At 30.8% G+C, this 19,805-nt stretch overlaps 1 long non-coding RNA gene across 1 annotated transcript; it reads right to left on the bottom strand.

Moving 5' to 3' along the window:
- Positions 1 to 16,521: 16,521 nt before the first annotated feature.
- LOC142163555 (uncharacterized) lies at positions 16,522 to 18,713 on the bottom strand. Its single transcript, XR_012694502.1, has 3 exons — positions 18,598 to 18,713; positions 17,606 to 17,664; positions 16,522 to 16,930 (listed from the first exon to the last, which is right to left on the bottom strand). It is a non-coding gene; the product is annotated as an uncharacterized LOC142163555 (long non-coding RNA).
- Between the last annotated feature and the right edge of the window lie 1,092 nt (positions 18,714 to 19,805).

The following is a 19,805-nucleotide window of genomic DNA, read 5'->3' as shown; positions in this document are numbered from 1 at the left end:
TTTAAAGTTAAGATTTAACATATATATATATATATAATATTAAATTTGACATTTAAGATAGATATTGTTTCTTGAAAATATATTAATTACTAATTGTATATTTGTAACTAATATTGTAAAAACAATTGATATATACTTTTCAAATTAATAATATTTTACTTTAATCAATTGTAAAAACTAAAAGTACATATTTTGTAAGAACATCATGTACTGCATACTTGATAAAGTGATTAATTTTTATAAATATAATGCCATAACATTACTCAAATATTTTATGAAAAAATAATCTATCAATTCGAACTGAACAATGAATAAAATGCAATCTGAATTAATAAGTGACTACTACTAAAGTAAATAAAATGGAAACGAAAATATAACATAAATTCAAAATCCAAAAAAATTAACATAATACTCTCATCCAAAATTATAACATAACATAAAATAAGTTTCAACATAATTTAAGTAAATATAATTCAAAAGAAAAGGAAGACATAAATCTATAACCTCATTTAACAATGAGTTCTACTTTAATGACATCACTCGTTATATGCTAAGTTTATTAATGATTCATTATTTTTAATATTAGGAGGAGTAATTTCAAAACTAGAATATTATAACACAATTATGCTAAATGAAAAAAATATAAAAAATATGAGTAACTACATGGAATCACAAAAAAGAATGTTGAAAAATAGAATATTATCTAAATATTAAAAAGTAATATATCATTTTAACATAGTTAAGTTTGCATATAACCCCATCTAATAAAGAAATTCAACTCTAATGACATCATTACTCATTATAAGTCAAGTTTGTGAATGACTTATTCTTTCTAAGATTACGAGGTATAATTTTTTAGTAAAATTAGAATAATAACATTACTAAGTGCAATAAAAAAATAAAGAAAAATAATTAACAAAAGAAATAAAATATGAGAAATTATGTAGAAACACGTGAAGTAAAGGTTCAGAAATGAGAAATAAGAAGGAAAAAAATAATGTGAAAAAAAATTATTTTAAAAAAAGAAATTAAAAAGTTAAAAAAAATTATTTAAAAAAAGAATAAAAAAGTAAGTTTAAAAGAAAAGAAAAGAGATTCAAAAAATAACCTTGTAATTGCACAATATAATTGTGAGCAATTCTCAGCTTCCCCTTGAAAATTGTAGAGTGTAACTACGCCCCCTCAATTATATCCAATTAAATGTTGACAATTACTTAGTCAAACAAATATGCCAAAACCGTGTAATTACACTCAATTACACACAAATCCAATTATAGGGTGGCCTTCCAAACAGGTCCTTATAGTTTTTCCTTTTTTTTTTTCCTTTCCACCATTACTTTTGTGTTGAAGGCGAAAAAACAAAGAAAACATTAAACCCAAATATTGACATTAATGTATATACAGTTTCCAATTAGTGGGATTTTATTGGGTTATTGTTATTGTTATTGTAATGTATATATAGTCAAAACTTACTTTAACAACCTCGTTTTTGCTCTGGATTTTTTTGGCTACTACAATGAAGTATAATAGAGAACATATATTACAGTTAGAGGCGGATCCATGATTAAAATTTAATGTATTCAACTTTACAATGAATTAATTATATTGTTAAAATTATGGATTCCAAATCTAATATTTATTAAAATTTTAGTAGATTTTTACCTACGTATCTATACTCAATGTCGAATGTTAAAGGCTACGTTTGCCCTTGATTATAGCATAACAATAAGTTAGTTCTAAAGAAAACTTGGCCGTTAGAGTGAGCTATTATAGAAAGGATGACAATCAACGTGAATTTATAAAGATTAATTCTATTCTCTATCCAAATATTGTGTTCCTTCTGTCCAGATTTACAGACTCTTTATTAAAGACACTCCAAATTAATATTTTACTTCATTTTACTATTTATCTATTTTATATAATATTCAGAATTTTTAGAAATCAAATCTATTGAACAAATTAAATTCCTACTGATGGCACTAGACGCTAGCTCTTTATGTCTTCATTTTATAATATTCAACAGATACTAAAAGTAAAAATGTTTTAACTGTGTTTTTTTTCCTTTTGGGTCAAGACTTATATATATTTACTACAACTCTTTTTCTCTTAACGTTAACTAGTAGTCGTACCCGCGCGATGCGCGGTCAATATTAAAAAAATATTAATTAAATTAAATTATGATCAGGCTTATTTGATCCTATTAGATCGTATTGCTGTAATAAAATTCAATTGTCATCTTGTTTGTCAATACGATATACCCAATAATGAAATCTCTATTAAATCAAACGTACTTATATAGTCAGTGAATAATTTTTTTGTTCTATTTTTCTTTATTATATTAAACAATATTTAGTATTCACTTTCTTTTTGTAATATATGAGAAGATATATAATTTATTACTATTGATTTTTTTTATTTTAAATTTTATTATGTTGTTCTTAATAATATTATCTAAATTTTAGTGAATAAAATCTATGTTAAACTAACGGGACTTATACAGGCAGCGCATCGAATAACGTTTTTGTTATGTATTTTTCTTTATTATATCTTTCAATATTTAATACTATTACTTTGTTAATAGAAAGTTTCATTAGCATATTACGTTATTTAATATTTTTCTCTGAAGTTTTTTTTATTACTTTATTTTTGTTTTTTTATTTTTAAATAATTTTAAAACTCCAACTTAAAACTACTCCCCAATTTGAATTGGTAATTTATTATTTTTTTAATTTTATTTTTTATATTAAAATTATATTAAAACTCCAACTTGAACTACTCCCCGATTTGAATGGGTAGTTTTTCTTCTCTTTTTTTTTTGTTTTTTTATAGAGATTTTTTTTTGCTTTTTTATTTTAAAATAATTTAAAAACTCCAACTTGAAACTACTCCCACCCAATTTGAATGGGTAGTTTTTTTTATATTTATATTTTCGTTTTTTATATAGTTAATTATAAGATATCTATATTTATTAATTCAAATAAAGTAATCAATTAATATATATATATTTATTTATTCATATATATATGGTAGTTTTATATTTTTTTATTATTTTCGTTTTTTATATATATTTAAATTCAAAAAGAATATATATTTCGTTTTTTATATATATTTTTTTAATTTCGTTTTTTATTTTAAAACTCCAACTTGAAACTACTCCCCGATTTGAATGGGTAGTTTTTTCTTCTCTTTTTTTTTTGTTTTTTTATAGATTTTTTTTTTTGCCTTTTTATTTTAAAATAATTTAAAAACTCCAACTTGAAACTACTCCCACCCAATTTGAATGGGTAGTTTTTTTTTATATTTATATTTTCGTTTTTTATATAGTTTATTATAAGATATCTATATTTATTAATTTAAATAAAGTAACCAATATATATATATGGTAGTTTTGTATTTTTTTAATTTCGTTTTTTATATATATTTAAATTCAAAAATAATAAGCAATAACTAATTATTAATTAAAAATAACTACCAATTTGAATGGGTAGTTATTTTCTTATATATTTATATTTTTATTTTTTTATTATAGTTAATTATAAGATATCTTTTTTAAATTTTAATTATTTTAAAACTCCAACTTGAAACTATTCCCCGATTTGAATGGGTAGTTTTTCTTCTGTTTTTTTTCGTTTTTTATAGTTTTTTTTTTTTTTGCTTTTTGATTTTAAAATAATTTAAAAATTCCAACTTGAACTACTCCGACCCATTTGAATGGGTAGTTATTTTTTATATATTTATATTATTTTTTTATTATAGTTAATTATTTATTTAGATATAGATAAGAAATCTATATTTATTAATTAAATTAAAGTAACCAATTATATATATATATATATATATATATATATATATATATATATATATATGGTAGTTTTTTTAATTATTTTTATTTTTTAGATATATATAATTATTTACTTCTCTTTATATATATATATATATATATATAGATAGATAGATAGAGAGAGAGAGACACTACAATATTAGAAAGAAACTACTCCACAATTTGAATCAAAAGTTTTTTTATTTCTTTATTTTTATTTTTATTTTTTTATTTTAAAATAATTTTAAGACTCCAACTTGAAACTACTCTCACCCAATTTGAATAGGTAGATATTTTCTTATATAGATTATATTTTTATTTTTTTAATTATAGATAATTATAAGATATCGATATTACAAACTATTCCCCGATTTGAATGGGTAGTTTTTCTTCTGTTTTTTTTTTTTCATTTTTTATAGCTTTATTTTTTTTTTGCTTTTTGATTTTAAAATAATTTAAAAATTCCAACTTGAAACTACTCCCACCCAATTTGAATGGGTAGTTATTTTTTTATATATTTTTATTTTTATTTTTTTATTATAGTTAATTATTAATATAGATATAGATAAGAAATCTATATTTATTAATTAAATTAAAGTAACCAATTAATATATATATATATATAACCAATTATATATATATATATATATATATATATATATATATATATATATATATATATATATATATATATATATGGTAGTTTTTTTAATTATTTTCATTTTTTAGATATATTTAAATTAAAAAGAATAACCAATAACTAATTTAATAACTAATTATGTCATGTGTCATTCTATTGTTCTGCTCTATATATAGATAGATAGATAGAGAGAGAGAGACACTACAATATTAGAAAGAAACTACTCCACAATTTGAATCAAAAGTTTTTTTATTTCTTTATTTTTATTTTTATTTTTTTATTTTAAAATAATTTTAAGACTCCAACTTGAAACTACTCTCACCCAATTTGAATAGGTAGATATTTTCTTATATAGATTATATTTTTATTTTTTTAATTATAGATAATTATAAGATATCGATATTTATTAATTCAAATAAAGTAACATATATATGTATATATATATATGGTAGTTTTTTTCCGTTATTTATAGATATTTAAATTCAAAAATAATAATCAATAACTAATTATTAACTAACCAACTAATTAGTAACTAATTATGCCATGTGGCTTTTTCTTAGGCTGACACTTGGCTAAAGGAGAGAGCTTTGTCCTCTCCTTTTAATAATAATATATATAGATAATGTGGAGCAATATCTTAAAGTGCCAAGTGTATTTTTAGGAATCTGCCACTTGACTTCATGAGGGGCTTTTGTCTTTGGCTTTTAATTATAGATAGATTCTCCAACAAGTATTTCGGTCAAATAAATAGGGTCTTGAACTTGAAGTTGCCTCCCCTATGATGACTATATATTAAACCATATTTGATTGCTCAATTTAATGTCAATCACTTCCTAATTAATGTAAATGCATTTTAATTGACAAGACAATTTTCTATAAAAAGAGAAATTAAATAAAAACAGAAAGTCTAGAATCATATACATATCCAAGCAAGTATAAATAATATGAGAAACTCTGTAGGGAGGAGGGAATTTGTAAAAGAAAATTCGAATCTAACTTTCAGAATTTTCTAAAAAGTAGTACTAGTATATGTGTATGACGTATGTATTACATACTTCCACTTTAGGGATACAAAAAATTTTATAAGCCAATTTTTATTGCAAACATCCAAACTTAGAAATGAAGAAATCATCTCCGATGTTATATGTATTAACCTCTAATGGAATAATTTGGAATTCATGGAAATTAAAAGATTTTATGTAGGGGTTAGAAAATTATAAGTTCATACGACCACCTAATTAAAGGGTGCACAATAGGACTAAGTTTTTTCAACTGTAATTATTCTCAAAAATCTTTATTTTACTTAAACGAAGTACAATATTTTAGAATAATATGACAGACATGTGAGTATATTTATTATCAACCGTTTGTAATAAATGCTATTGAAAGTGGGTTAGTTGCGTAAAGATGTTATTGGCTTTATAATTTACTACTTAGTGTAATTTTTAATTTTGTGTAGTAGAAAAAACATAAAAAGAGAGATTTTGACGTATATGGTTGTGTGTCCATCAAAAAGTAACTTGCATTATCAAAAAATTTGGAATAAAAAAATATCTCAGGGAAACAACCCATAGAAATGACATCAGATAGCCATTCTAAAATGCTGCTATTTAGGAATTAGTTAGTGTGTTTTGAATTTTAATTTTTTAGTTTAATTTTTCGAGATAAAAGTGTCCCGAATTGTCTTGAAATTAAAATTTTTTAATTGTAACTACTGGCTAATATAATTGTGTAATTGCTCCATATAACCCGGTGGCCAAGAATCAGTATTATGAGTTTTAATTCAGTAATTTTTTGGTCATGCTATATATTTAAGTTCCTTTTTTCCTTGTTAATATAATTGTGTAAAAAGAATAGAAACAAAAGTTATTCCACATTACATAATGTCAATATTGTTGTACTCTATATATGCACCAAATTAAATTTATTTACTTGAATATTCATCTTTATTCAATCAATATTACGTACTTTTTTTCGGGAAAAAAATAGTTGCTTCTACCTTCCCTTGTATATGTAATAGTCTCGACTGGCCATCATACAAACTTTTGTATTATGTAAATTATTTTTTCCAAATAATTCCAAAAAAGAAAAACCAGTTCAAATAATTAAAAGAAAACTCAAAAACTTGTAACCACAAGTATTAAGAGTAGAAAGAAGTGCAGGGGTGGGACGTACGTGTCCTGAGATGCACAACTTCAACTTTTACATGTGAGAAGTGAAGACTTATTGTATACGTATTAAATTAGTCCATATAGAGTTGTTGGTTATATGTTTTTTCTTGTCATTAGTATGGATCATCTAAGTAAAGACTAATGTTTTTTCTTTTCTTTTTTTGGGTTCAAGAAGAGTAATATGTACAAGTAAACCAACTAATACTTAGGTTCGAGTCCTGGGTATGGATAAACTATAGTAGGGAGCGTTGCCCCCGAATGGGCCCTACCCGACGCAAATCTAGATATAATTGGGCTTCAATGCGAGTACCGCACACCGGATAGGAAATCAAAAAAAAAAACCAATATTGCTTGGCTCTAAAGCCGAATCTCTAGGGTGATTTCGGTTCGGTTCGAACTAGGGCTGGCAATTTGAGCCCAAACTAATTCAACTCGCTCAAGGTTGGGTCGGTCATTGAGTTTGTTGAATTCAGTCCATCTTGACCTAGATCATCTCTATCCATCTTAAGTTGGGTTGATTTTTAGGTCAAACTGATCTATAAGTAACTTTGTCAAAATAATTTTAAAATACTTTTTTTTTGTTTGATATATTATATATAACCATAGCAAAAGAAAAGAAATCTTATTTGATAATTAAATAATTCATAAGAAAACGAGACACATTAATTAAAGCTTGGTAAAAGTTGGGTGGGTTGCTCTATGACCCAAATTTTAGCTCATCTTGACCCGGCTCATCTCAATCCAAGTAACTTTTGGGCGTCCATTTTTTGATTCAGCCCATTTTGACCCATCTAAAATTAGCCCAACCCGTCCATTTGACGCTCCTAGTTCGAACTATATGTATATACAACAACAACAACAACCCAGTGAAATCCCACTAGTGGGGTCTGGGGAGGGTAGTATGTACACAGACCTTATCCCTACCCGAAGGGGGTAGAGAGGCTGTTTCTGAAAGACCCTCGGCTCAATATAAGACAAAAGGAGACAATATCAGTATTATCACAGAAATCATAAGAAAATATAAGAAAAACAAGAACAACATAAAATCCAGAAGAAAGCTGCAAAACAAAAGCGATAACTAGTAAATAGGTCCGGCACTAAAAAAGAAATAGAAAGACACGACATTGCCACTCGTTACCTAGACAAAACCCTACAAGACTACTCTAGCAACGGAACGAACTAATGCAAAACCCAATTACCTCCTAACCTACAACCCTAATACTCGACCTTCACATCTTCCTATCAAGTGTCATGTCCTTATCGAACTATATGTATATATGTACAAAAAATACATTCATATGCTCAAAGTTTCTGCAGCAGTATTATGCTGATCTAACAATAATATTCCTAGTCTTGATTTTTACTAAACTGCTAAATAATGTTGTTTCTCTTTGCCCTCTATATATGATAGGTCTGCATATGAAGGTATGTGAGATGTCACAGTAAAGGCAATACCTACATTTTCAAAGCTGAAAACAATTTATTGTAAGAAATTTGAACAGCTAGAATTTAATGCATGCCTGCAATATTGGACATTAATTTCCGTGCATTTTATCAAATTCAAAACAACGATTTTCAGATCCTCTTTAACAGCTTGGGAAAGCTGGAATGTAACATGTGCATGAACATTAATTTCTCAAGGTGGGGTGAGTTAACTTTTAATTAGTATGTAAGTTCTTTGTACATAGTTTCTATTAGGACTGTAGCATGGGGTGGATTTGTAAAGATAGTTTGTTATTGGCAAGTTGGAAGTGGGATTCTTCCCACATCGGAAGAAAGAAGTCCCGTGTTTGTCATGTGAAACACTCCCGGGACCGACCTTACTCGTATCGTGCCTGTTAGCCTCGGAACTGACTCAACAAGCACGAGATTGTCTCAACAGGCACGAGATTGTCTCAATAGGCACGAAATTGACTCAACAGGCACGAGATCCTATAGTTAATTATTTTTAACAGAAAAATCAAATTTATTTGAATTTTTAAATTCAAAATTCGAATAAATAGTTGTGTCTGTTTGTGAAACAAGACATCTTTCTGAAAGGGTCTGTTGGTTGCCTATAAATACACAAGAATTCCAACGAAATGGATATAGAAAATCACAAGTGTTATTGCAGGCTTTGTTGTATCCTAAAGAGAATCGTTTTGTATTTTCCCTAAATTAGTATACAGGCGATAACTCTTTAAGGACAGTCGATTTTCACTCCTCAAAGCCAATTTTGTTTATTATTTTCTAACAATCTTAAAGAGTTATTCTACTATGGAGAAATTGATGTCTGTTGTTGAGAATCCGAAGGAGTTTATCAAACTTGATCGCTTTGATGGAACGAACTTTACCCGTTGGAGAGACAAGATGATATTCTTGTTGTCCGCTCTCAATATCTACTATGTTCTTGATTCTGCCTTGCTTCCGATGCCTGAGCCCACAGCAGAAGATTCTGACGTAGTCAAGGAAAAAAGGAAGAAACGAGAATATGATGAACTGTTGTGTCGCGGCCATATTCTGAATACTTTGACAGATCGACTCTATGATCTTTACTGCAATCTGAAGTCGCCAAGAGAGATTTGGACTGCTCTACAAACTGCATACCAGAATGAAAAACGAGGTATTGACAAATTCCTGGCTCTGCAGTACTTTGAATTTAAAATATTTGATACTAGGCCTATAATGGATCAGATTCATGAACTGCAAATCTTAGTATCAAAACTAAGTGATCTTGAAGTTAAAATTCCTGATGCACTTCAAATAGGTGCTATTCTTTCGAAATTGTCTTCCTCTTGGAATGACTATAGAAAGAAAATCCTACATTCTATGGATAAAATGACTGTGGAACAATTTCGTACTCACATTCAAATTGAAAGTGAGACTCGTGCTCGTGATGCTATTAGTCAGCCTTCGAGTTCCGCAGTCAATTTTGTCAGTCAGAATGATTCAGGAAGTGGGAACAAACATCTGAAAGTTTCCAAAAAGTCTTCTTTTAAAAAGAGAAAGAACTTTAGTTGTCATCATTGTGGAAAGAAAGGCATATGATTCGGGACTGCAAATATAGAAAGGCATAAATAAATTTCAATGCAGGCAATACCGAAAAGTCTGGAAAGATTAAAAAATCTGGAAATTCTGAAAAGGCAAACGTAGTGGAAAATTCTGCCCAAGGACTGGTTGCCATGGTTTCCGCAATGCAAATTGGTATGGTCATAGAGTTGAATGTGGCTACCGCTGCTACAAATACTCAAGACTGGTGGCTAGATTCAGGTGCTACTATTCATGTCTGTTATGACAAGAAGATGTTCAAGACATATGCAGAAGTGCAGGATTCTGAACAAGTCTTGATGGGAAACCATGTTGCGGCAGATGTTGCTGGAAAAGGAAGTATTGAGATTAACTTCACATCTGGCCAGAAGTTGACGTTACTGAATGTGTATCATGTTCCTGATATGAAGAAAAACTTAATGTCCGCTGCTTTGCTGTCAAAGAAAGGCTTCAAGATAGTTATTGAGTTTGATCATGTAATAGTGTCTAAGAATGAAGTTTTTGTTGGAAAAGGCTATAACTGTAACGACATGTTCAAATTGAGTATTAATGAAATAAATTATGTTTCTGCTTACATTGTTGAGCCTGATTCTTGTTTATGGCATGCTAGACTAGGACATTTAAATTTGGCTCCTTGAATTATATGTCCAAAAATGGTTATATCTCATGTAAAACTCAACATATAAAATGTGAAATTTGCATACAAGTAAAGATGACTAAGAAACCATTTCGTAAAGTTGAAAGATCCACAGAACTATTAGATTTAATACATTCAGACTTGTGTGAATTAAATGGAGAATTAACTAGATGAGGCAAAAGATATTTTATTACTTTTATAGACGACTTCTCTAGATTTACATATGTTTACCTACTTAGAACTAAGGACGAAGCTTTTTAAAAGTTTAAAGAATACAAGTCTGTTGTGGAAAATCAAAGGAGTAGGAAAATTAAAATTATTCGAAGTGATAGAGGCGGAGAATATTTTCCTAACGAATTTAATATGTTCTGTGAAGAGCATGGCCTAATACATCAAATGAGTGCCCCTTATACTTCTCAACAAAATGGGTTAGCGGAAAGAAAAAATAGAACTTTGGTGGATATGGTTAATGCTATGTTACTTAATGCACATCTACCACATAATTTATGGGGTGAAGCACTACTAACTGCATGTTATTTTAAATAGAGCACCTTCAAAAAGTATGCATATTTCGCCTTATGAGCTTTGGAATGGTAGAAAACCAAATTTAAATTATTTTAAAGTGTGGGGGTGTATATCCTATTATAGAGTACCTGACTATCAAAAAACAAAATTGGGTCCTAGAGGAATTAAAAGTATTTTTGTAGGATATGCACAACACTCCAAAGCTTATAGACTGCTAGATCTAGAATCTAATGTCATTATAGAATCTATACATGTTGAATTTATTGAAAATAGATTTATAAATGACAATGTTGATGAAATGACTGAAATAAATGGAAAACGTATTGGTGCTAATAAATTGTCGCTTTCTGAAATTATTAAATACAAGGAATTACCGAGACCAAGACGTATCTAACCTCAGTTTTAAAATGAAGGATTTAAATGAAGTTGATACTATTTTGGGAATCAAGGTCAAAAGAGATAACAAGCAAGTGACTTTGTCACAAGTACATTATATAGATAAAATCCTTACTAAATTCAGTCATTTAGGAATAAAGGGGTATAATACTCCTTATGATTCTAGTGTTAAGCTAACTGCAAATACTGGAAGAGCAGTAGCACAGTTGGAGTATGCAAGTGCGATAGGTAGTATGATGTATGCAATGCATTGCACTAGACCCGACATTGCATTTGTTGTTTGTAAACTTTCAAGGTTTACCAGTAATCCAGGTAATGATCATTGGAAAGCAATAAGTAGAGTACTTGGATATTTAAAATATACAAAGCACTTAGGCATTTGCTATAATGGTTTTCCTAATGTATTAGAGGGATATTCTGATGCAAGTTGGATTACAAGTGTTAATGATAATAAATCCACATCAGGATGGATATTTACTCTAGGCGGTGGAGCCATTAGTTGGGCATCCAAGAAACAAACATGTATTTCCCATTCTACTATGGAATTTGAATTTATTGCATTAGCAGCTGCTGGAAAAGAAGCAGAATGGCTGAGGAATATGTTACTTGATATAAAGTTGTGGCCACAACCTATACCAGCCATTTCCATATTCTGTGATAGTGAGACTACAATGTGTGTTGCTCACAATAAAATATATAATGGGAAATCGAGACATATAAGCTTGAGACATGCTTATATAAGAGAATTAATTACAAATGGAGCTATAGCTATAATATATGTGAGATCAAATAAGAATTTTGCTGATCCACTTACGAAGCCATTAGGTAGAGATGTAGTACAACAAACTTGTGGAGGGATGGGGCTGAGAACCTTAAATTAAATACAGGGAATAGGAACCCCACTTTGAGTTAGTATACACTCTAACAATATAAGTTCAATGGGTAATAACAAGTTACTTGTATTGTTTAAGCACCGATCTCCTCTTTAGGAGCCCTAATTCTATTGTACTACTTACTGTTATATGAGGAGTTAAGGAGTTGTTAAATGTTTGTTATAACAGGGGCATAAAGACAAACTCCAAAGTGCATACTGTTACATGAAGAGGTTGATTAATCTTAATGGAATTATTAATGTCTGGAGTAACAGGGACATAGTAACTAATTCCACCTATATGAATATTGAAGTGGTGCCGCTTCTAGCAAGATTTAAAGGGTTTATCTTGTAAATATTCATGAATTCAGGATGAGCACATGGCCGTAAACGTGCTAAAGCGAATACTGGATTTTCTAAGCTACTAGATAACACTGTGTGTGTGGTACTTTCGGTTTTGGCACAATGAGTTGTGGTTCAAATCTTAAGATACCATTAACTTCGTCAAAACTTTAATATACTTACACTAAAGGAAAGTTCAAATCTGTAAAAGATACTTTCAATTATTCACAAGTGTTATGAAGCGAAATAACAATCTAGTGGGGGATTGTAAGATAGTTTGTTATTGGCAAGTTGGAAGTGGGATTCTTCCCACATCGGAAGAAAGAAGTCTCGTGTCTGTCATGTGAAACACTCCCGGGACCGACCTTACTCGTACCGTTCCTGTTAGCCTCGGAACTGACTCAACAGGCACGAGATTGTCTCAACAGGTACGAGATTGTCTCAACAGGCACGAGACTGACTCAACAGGCACGAGATTGACTCAACAGGCACGAGATCCTAGAGTTAATTATTTTTAACAGAAAAATCAAACTTATTTGAATTTTTAAATTCAAAATTCGAATAAATAGTTGTGTCTGTTTGTGAAACAAGACGTCTTTTTTGAAAGGGTCTGTTGGTTGCCTATGAATACACAAGAATTCCAATGAAGTGGATATAGAAAATCACAAGTGTTATTGCAGGCTTTGTTGTATCCTGAAGAGAATCGTTTTGTATTTTCTCTAAATTAGTATACAGGCGATAACTCTTTAAGTACAGTCGATTTTCACGCCTCAAAGCCAATTTTGTTTATTATTCTCTAAATATATATTCCCTCCGTTCAGTTTTAGTTGTCCATTATGAACTTTGCACACCTCTTAAGAAATGATAAATGAAGTGTATAATTTACCATGATACTCATATTAATTGATGCATACTTTTAATAGATTTGAGAAAATAATTTGAAATGAGTAATTAATATTGTGGGTATTATAGGAAAAAAGAAATTGTTTTCTCTTAATATGCTAAAAGTGACAAGTAAAAGTAAAAATCTATTTTTAGAATATTAGACAAGTAAAAGTGGATGGGGGAGTATATTATATTTTGAATCACCTTAGTCAAAAAAAATAACTTAACGGTCAAGGAGGTTTACTCGACGCTCTCTTTCCTATTCCACTACGCTAAGTGGTCTTTCCCTTTCTTGCTGGATGACTTTTGTGAGATGTTGGTTCAGTTCCTATTGGCTATTGACTATAATCTCCTTAAATTTAATTATTATTTTTTTCGAACTTCCTTAGCGAACATTTTGCCTCCGCCACTAAACCGTAGAGTTGGTTGATTTCCACCTTGCGAATACCTAGTGGGAACAACTTGTGATTTAGTTTAGTGGACTTTCACCTTATTAATATTGGTACATATCTTTCATAATAATCTTCATGAAAAAGAAGGAAAAAGAAAAATTAGTTCAGTAAGTTTTTGCAACAAAGAAAGTGAGGCTCCATACCTTTCTCCGTGGGCTTTAGAAATTATTCTCATAGCTATGCTTAGGCCGACAATGTGTAGAGTGGAAAGAGCGCTTAGCAAAAGAATCATGTGACCAATATGAAATGTGGTGAAACTAAGTGGATTAGTAAATATCACAATAATTGGAATTTGACATACATCTTACAGCTTGTTTGGATATGATTGTTATCTATGTATTGTATCGTATTTATTACTTTAAATACAATATTTGGTTTGACTGTTATTTATATTATATCGTCAAATTCATTGTTACGCAACGATGAAAAATACCACTAACATAATGACCGATTTGGTGTGGTCATGTCGTTACCTTACTTTTTCCTCTTATCTTGCCCTTTCTTATGTTAAATAATTATATTTTATCCTTTATCCTACATTTTATATAATAATTTTACCTCTTACCTTACTTTTTCTTTGTAAAATTACAAGTTTATTTTTCATATTAATTATTAGTGCATGGTATTATGAAATGACAGCAAACAATACAATTTCTCCAAACATTATATACATCAAAACGATACAGTACAATATCATACAATATAATATAATACATTATAAAACGATGCATAACAACCATCCAAACAAGCTGTTTTATGTGATTAAAGAAAAGAGAAGGTTGACTGTGGCTTGGCTGAAAAAGAGAACCTTCTCACATTTACAAAAAGAGAAACTAAATTCATAATATATTACTGATATTAACCAACTACTATTACCAATATTAGTCAATTGGCTATTTGTAGCAAAAAAAAGGGGTCAAAATTTACCTTCTTTTGAGTGGGTGTTATTAGAATAGATTGGGTACATCATAAGGAGCTTGAATCCTAATTTTGGGATGATTCATTGGAGTTTTGAGGTGGTTTGAATTGAAAATTCAAGTAGAAGATGAACATGAAAAATAATAATATGTGTATCACACTGTAGTATTTGTGTATCATATATGTATCGTATTTGTATCAAATGTACATCAAATGTATATTCAAGTATACATGTGTTTGAGATACATGTTTGATACATTTTAACTACGAATTTTGATATTAAATCAGTCCAAACCACATCAAATCTTCCTCAAATTCTATATATTGACTCGTCTATATGTTTTCAATAAATTTTAACTATACCCATTAAATTATACTCCTTTTTGCTTAATTTTTGGATTTTTTTTTGTGTATATATATATATATATTTATTTATATATATATATTATCACCTTATTTACTACCTCATCCATGAATTTTTCTTTCCGTCTTGCATGTATTGCTAATCACTCTTAAAAATATGGAAGGAGATCTTTGCGTGTGATTCTTGGAGTTGGAGAGAAAGAACCTTATCTATTTGGGTTTTCAATTTTTATATATATTTGGCTAGCTTTAGTAAGTTTATGGTTAATAGCTAGAGGTTGGTAAGTTGGAACTTATTTGGGACATTTATGTAAGGTTCCCTTACAAAAATTACTAAGCGTGCACAATAGGCTTCGATAGATTATTTAGTTGAGTTTGTGTTGCACTACTTAACAATTCGGGGAATTTGCATCTATACCCGCTTTTTGTGTCACGTTTTAACTTGTGCCCGCTTTGCAAAAAAAATTGCAAACGTACCCGCTTTTTCGCATAACTTCAGCATACGGGGCTGAAGTAGCAAAGGCAATCACGCAAAACTCCAGCATTTTAGTAGTCGGGCCTGAAGTTATTTTATAACTAGCGAACTTCAGCTCTGGAGCTGAAGTTTTTATTTTATAATTGGCGAACTTTAGCTCTAGAGCTGAAGTTTTTGTTTTGTAACCGGGAAACTTCAGCTCTAGAGCTGAAGTTTTTGTCTTTGTAACTGGGAAACTTCAGTTATAGAGCTAAAGTTATTTAGTTCATTGTATGTTCACTACCCCAAATGACACTCTTTTCACATAATTTTTGCCTGGATTCTTTTACTGCAATTGTTATGGCCCAGTTCTCACTTCTTTTTCTTTTCAATGGAACGATTACATAATATACAAACCTGAAGTTCATCATCCAGGAGTAAAAGCTAGATAGAAAACAAGCTTCTGGTGCAATATCTCGCCTTCACAAACGGTAGCAATCACACAATGTCTCATGGAAATCATTTAAGCATGAGATTTTGTAAACAAAGTCAACCTATTGCACCTTTTAGCAAAAAAAAAACATATTGCACCAGCAGATCATCTTTTCTCTAGGGTATTAGACTAGTAGATTAGATAAAAAATAGCAGCAGAAGAAAGAAGAAGAAGAAGAAGAAGAAGCAGAAAATGAAGGAGGAGGAGAAGAAGAAGAAGAAGAAGAAGGAGGAGGAGAAAGGGGGCTGAAGTTATTTAAAAAGTGGGTACAAGTTAAAAGTCTTTTAAAAATGGGTATAGTTAAATGAGAGCGACCAATAGGGCGCCCCGTGCAATTTTTACTAACAATTCAGACAGGGGTTGGGCCAATAATTTATTTTGCTCATCAAACTTAGGGAGAAATTCAAAAATAGCCAGATTTACAACTGGTCGTTCAAAAATAGCCCAGTTTCAAAAGTAATCGAAATTTAGCTACTTTGTCACAACCCAAACCGAAGGGCCGCGACGGGCACCCGGTGCCTTACTCAACCGAGTACCAACATAACATATCTTTCTTATTATACTATCTTGAGTAAATGAGCCAGAACCCGTCATGAGATAACAAGAATAAAACGTAAGGGAATACTCAACATATGACGACCCAACATGATATACAAACTTATACATGTGACATACGGGCCTATAAGGTCGACATGACCATTTGTAAACTCAACACATAGGCCAACAAGGCCATACAAGTATCCATAAATCTGACATTTGTCTACAAGCCTCTAAGAGTACATAAAATCATAAAGGTCGGGACAGGGCCCGCCATACCAATCAATATATATCCAAAGCATACTGACCAAATAGGCAACTCTGGAGCAAGTAGAGTGCACCAACACCTCCGCTGAGCTGATAGCCTACTAAGAAGACTGTCAACCTATCAATCGGGACCTGCGGGCATGAAACGCAGCGTCCCCAGGCAAAAGGGACGTTAGTACAAATAAAGTACCGCGTATGTAAGGCAGGAAAACATAAACAAGAACATTAATGAAAAGAGAGATAGAAGAGATACAAGATGTAACATATGCGTGCCTCTGGGGCTACTCACATGAAATACATAATACATATATATACATAAACTTTTAAAAACATACGCCTCTGTAGGCATCATCATCATCATCGTCATATCGTACCCGGCCTCAAAGAGGACTCGGTAAAAACGTACCCGGCCATCATAAGGCTCGGTAGAATCGTACCCGGCCATGTGAAGCTCGGTAAATCCAACCGGTCAGTGGTTGCACAATAGGTGTCGTACCCGACCTACTATAGCGCGGCTCGGTAGAGTAAAATAGATACTATATATAATGCATACTAGACTCATGGAATCACGTTTTAAACCTTTTGGAGTGACTTAAGGTCGTTGCACCTTCGATTAACATTATGGACATTATACCATCAATGTGAGCTTCTATAGGATTCAAGGATCATACATACTTGCTTAGAATAACTTTATAAGGAAAGAACAACATGAGCAACCTTAGTTTCTAGGAGTAGATCCGTTATGAAATAGAGTATTCATTTCAATTTAGATCATGCCAAAAGAAAGAGAGAAGTGTCTTAACATACCTTAACCATGGTGAGTCCTTAATACCTCTCAAGCTACTCTTCAAACAACTCAACTCAATCTACCATTGCATAAGGAGATTCAAAATCAGTGTTGAATAAAGGCTAAGTCTGCAACTTAAACTTGTAGCTCGTTTATATAAATTCGGGTAGCATCTCCCCTATAACAAGAGCCTCCTCAAATATCATATACCAACAACAATTACCAGAGAAATCCAGCAATACATAATTATCAATAACAAGACACCATAAAACAACAAAAAGTCATAACTATTTTACGACGAGCGACAAACTCCAATTGGAATTTGTATACCCCATATCATCCCTTATAGACTTTTTACTTTAACTTAATAGTATCATTAACATGATACTGAAGTCATTCATCAATAATTCCAGCTTTATACCATATATCCATAACCAAGAAAATGATCCACAACTTCAATTATTCTTAATTAGCAATTTTATTCACTAGTTCATGTCTAATTCATCCATTTAACTTAACCAACACCAAGATAACCTTAAGAACATGTAGTAATACAATATAATTACCTCATACAGTAGATGCAAGTCGAAATCCATATTATATTTATCTTACAACAGCCCAACACACCCCAATCAATTCATACCAAAAACGACGACTATAGTAGTATCCTTGGACACCCCGAAAATATTACAAAGAATGACTAATCCATCATTTTGCCATTACGTGATGTTTATCCACACCATTTATCCTCCAAAAACTCTATTAAATAGCAGCAAAATATACAGCTCAAAAGCTACACGAAACAACCCAAAACAGCCCGAAACAAGTCGAATAATTCGAACTCACGGCTTCTGATCACCGTCCCGTGAGTTCTAGCTATTACGAAATGTATTTATCAACCTTCCTTCATATTTAAAAGCTTAAATACAGAAATAAGGCATTTTCTTAAATATTAAATATCTTCCAAAACTCAAACTACAAAGAAAAAGAGAGGCAATATAGCGATACTTACGTCGTAGAGATCGTTTTAATGTTATCGCAACTTGATTTCGTGCCCCAGATGATAATCTTGTTGGAAACCCTTGTGGAGAGCTTGAGGGGAAGGTTAGGGGTGTTATTTGGTCGTGCTCTCTGGAAAAATGGGGAAAGAGACGAGATAAAGGATGTAAATATCCCATTTTGTTGAAAAGTCAAAAAGGTGCTACTTGGCACCATCTCATTGGTCCTTTTTCAAACACTTATATCTTTTTATCCGGATGTCGTATGAACGAACGGTTAAGAGCGTTGGAAACTACATTCTGTCACACCTCCTTTTTCCGCACCCGCGAGGGTGCAAGGGAGTTTTTCCAATTAAAGGACAATCGAGACGGGATTGGTTTATTTATTTCAGAGTCGCCACTTGGGAGATTTAGGGTGTCCCAAGTCACCAATTTTAATCCCGAATCGAGGAAAAGAATGACTCCATATTACAGTCTGCGTACCAGAAATCCGGATAAGGAATTCTGTTAACCCGGGAGAAGGTGTTAGGCATTCCCGAGTTCCGTGGTTCTAGCACGGTCGCTCAACTGTTATATTCGGCTTGATTATCTGATTTTATACAAATATGAACTTATGTGCAAATTTTATCTTTTAACCGCTTTATTATTATTGTTTTTAAAAAGAAATGTGAACATCGCTTAAAACACGTCTTTGGACTGCGTCACATGAAATGCACTCACAATCCGGAACACGTTTTATTTGATGTTTTGGAATTTGGATTCGGGTCGCATGAAATGCACACCCAGGCTTAAGAAAGTAAAATATTAAACACGCGCCTAAAGAGATTATCGCGTTATTATTTTGGGGAAGACCGTGAAATTCGCTAAACGGTCCTTCCGAATTCTAATTAAACCATACATTTTGTGAGGGCCCCGCAATCTATACGTTTTATTTGGCGAGGCTCGTCTCATTTTTATTTTTAAAGGATAAACCTACAATGACTATATTTTCTATTAAGTTCGTCTCTAAAATAAAAGAAAATCTCTTAATTATTTACATGCTGAAAAACGTAACTTATTAGTTATTAGTTTACGGCTAATGCGAATGGAAAATTGCGATCGAGTTTGTACAAAAAAAACTGCTTTCATTTTATATTCTGTTATTCAATAATACTAGAACATGAGATTGACCATAATATCAAAACAGATTAATTATTCTCCGATTAATTTAAACTAACATTAT

The sequence above is a fragment of the Nicotiana tabacum genome, chromosome 8 (genome assembly GCF_000715075.1).
Source record: "Nicotiana tabacum cultivar K326 chromosome 8, ASM71507v2, whole genome shotgun sequence".
NCBI classification, from domain to species: Eukaryota; Viridiplantae; Streptophyta; class Magnoliopsida; order Solanales; family Solanaceae; genus Nicotiana; species Nicotiana tabacum.
Note: the sequence above shows the minus strand (reverse complement) of the source record. Positions and strands in the feature narration are given on the sequence as shown.